The sequence below is a fragment of the Tupaia chinensis genome, unplaced genomic scaffold, assembly GCF_000334495.1.
Source record: "Tupaia chinensis unplaced genomic scaffold, TupChi_1.0 Scaffold138235_1, whole genome shotgun sequence".
In the NCBI taxonomy this organism is placed as follows: domain Eukaryota; kingdom Metazoa; phylum Chordata; class Mammalia; order Scandentia; family Tupaiidae; genus Tupaia; species Tupaia belangeri.
This window is the reverse complement of record NW_006198133.1, coordinates 99,739-102,052: the sequence shown is the minus strand read 5'-3', so window position 1 is coordinate 102,052 and position 2,314 is coordinate 99,739. Positions and strand designations below refer to the sequence as shown.

The 2,314-nt window shown below is 54.6% G+C and overlaps 1 long non-coding RNA gene across 5 annotated transcripts in view; it reads left to right on the top strand.

Moving 5' to 3' along the window:
- The first annotated feature begins 556 nt into the window (after positions 1-556).
- LOC102478090 (uncharacterized) overlaps positions 557-2,314 on the top strand; it is a 22,840-nt gene continuing 21,082 nt past the window's right edge. For 3 of the 5 annotated variants that reach the window (XR_001371337.1, XR_001371338.1, XR_001371336.1), the window contains exons 1-2: positions 982-1,057; positions 1,856-2,095. This is a non-coding gene — a long non-coding RNA (uncharacterized LOC102478090). Of the gene's footprint in view, positions 931-955; positions 1,058-1,855; positions 2,096-2,314 lie in introns of those variants that run through there. The other 2 variants (XR_336372.1, XR_001371339.2) reach the window with 2 other exon arrangements.

Genomic DNA, 2,314 nt, shown 5'->3' with positions numbered 1-2,314 from the left:
CAAAGGTGGGTGCAGGAACTGGGAACCCCTTCGGAGGTGAGCAGGGCTTCAGTTTTGACTCGATTCTATTCAATGTGTCTACGAATCCTTCAGCTCAGTGGCTTCTCTCAGGAGGAAGGGCAGAGCCTATGTCTAGATGCCCCTTCCAGGGCTCCTTGCAGAAGCCTGAAAGTGAGGCTCGTGGGACCACCTGGAGTCTTGTGTCTTCTGTAGCCTGGTCCTGGGGGGCCTGGCGTCACCTCCGAGTGGGAGGTAGTCAGGTGTAGCCTGGTCCTGGGGTCCTCGTGTCACCTCCGTGTGGGAGGTACTCAGGTGTAGCCTGGTCCTGGGGTCCTCGTGTCACCTCCGTGTGGGAGGTACTCAGGTGTAGCCTGGTCCTGGGGTCCTCGTGTCACCTCCGTGTGGGAGGTACTCAGGTGTAGCCTGGTCCTGGGGTCCTCGTGTCACCTCCGTGTGGGAGGTACTCAGGTGTAGCCTGGTCCTGGGGTCCTCGTGTCACCTCCGTGTGGGAGGTACTCAGGGTCAAGCTGGGAAAGATCAGCGAGGGAGGGGCCGGCTGGGAGGAGAGTCAACCCAGCAAAGGAAGAGCAAGCATGCGTGCTCACCTCTGCCTTTCATGGTAGTGAGGATGTGGAGGTTTTATCTGGATTTCTGAAGACAGGAAAACGCCAGTTTTCAGAAACTGTTACAAACATCCCGCTTTCGTGCGCTGAGTGACTGAGGCCATCCGAAGCTTACGTCCTCTGATAACCGACTGGAGCAGCCCCACTGCTCGGGAATGTGCTGCCTCAGGAATCCTGCCTGAGGCCTTCATGCTCCCGTTACCCCAGTGAGATTTTACTCTCGCTATTCCGCCAGCTAAGTGTCCACAGAGCCCTGTTTTCCCACCACTCAGTGAAGACTAGTCACCTCCTCCAGGGAGCGGCAGATGTGAGTACACCTTTTATGCATTCCCAGGGTGAGGACCAGAGCCCTGTTTTCCCACCACTCAGTGAAGACTAGTCACCTCCTCCAGGGAGCGGCAGATGTGAGTACAACACCTTTTGTGCATTCCCAGGTGAGGACAGTGTGACCTCTGCTGTGAAGGTGGGGGTGACCAAGGGGAAGTAGCTGAGCCCCAAGAACACGGCAGGTCTTCTGACGTCAGGAGAGGACCCCTCACCAAGGCAGAGCACTGTCAATTACCCAGAGAACCTTAATAAAAGGGTGCCATTCCCCTACGGCTGGCCTGGCCGGTCACTGACTCTCACCGATTACCTCTGGGTGTCCTCCAGGAAGAGGCAATGGTTTGTCTGCAGCTTGGCACTTCTGAGCCAGGAGCGCCCCTTTCTACCCTCCCTCACTGGGACTTACTGGTCTGCGTTTCCCTGCAGGGTGCCTCACCCCTCCAGCCGTCTTACTGGAGAGGGTGTTCGCTTTACCCTGGGGGACATGAAAAAATTCCTAGTGGACATTTCAAATATTTACTCAGTTTTCTGACTTTTTTATTTATTTGTTTTTTAGAAGAATGAATGACTTTCACTTCTGCTATTTTTGCAGCCTCGAGTGGGAGATGGGCTGGTGCAGGGCTGCAGAGCATAGCTTTCTAACCTATGTACATGACGGTCACACCGGCATCCCTGTGTCTAAACCTAAGCCATCCCTTCCTAGCTAACGTCCGACCCCTGCCGCATGCCTAGGGGAGTCGTGCCGAGGCAGAGGAGCCAGGGCATGTCCCTTGGAGACCTTGCCCTTGGCTCGGCTGTTGCAATGAGCTGGACACTCCCTTCACGGCTTCTGGCTTCACCCTCAGCCTGCTGGAATTTTCCTTTCAGGTTGGTTTCTTTCAAAGGCGCTCTCCTCCCTGTCTCTCCAGGATACGACACTGGCACCAATTCTTCAACTGGAAGAAATACAGGAACGATATACAAATCCAAGGAGAGCCACTGCCTCAAACAGCCCAGCAGCCTCCCTGAGACAAGGACACGCAGAGCCTGGCAGCCTGCTCGGCAGAGTGGAAGAAGGGGAAATGCAGGGAGAACCTCTAAATTCCTGTCCTGATCAATTACTCTGAAAACAACAGACGCACCTGCAGAGGCCACGGAACCTCATACAGGTCTGGTCTCTACATCCTCGTTCATACAGTGGGTATCCTGTGAGATCGCTGTAGTAAGTAAATACCATAGCTCCTCAAAAAGAGGAAGGAATCAGTCATTCGGCCACCAGTCCTTCGACAAGTACTGTGGAGTGTCTAGATTAGGGTAGGCCCCAAGGATCAGGCACCAAGCTCGTACAGGTTGGCAATCTAAGGAAGACAGGCTTGAAGGAAAAGAAG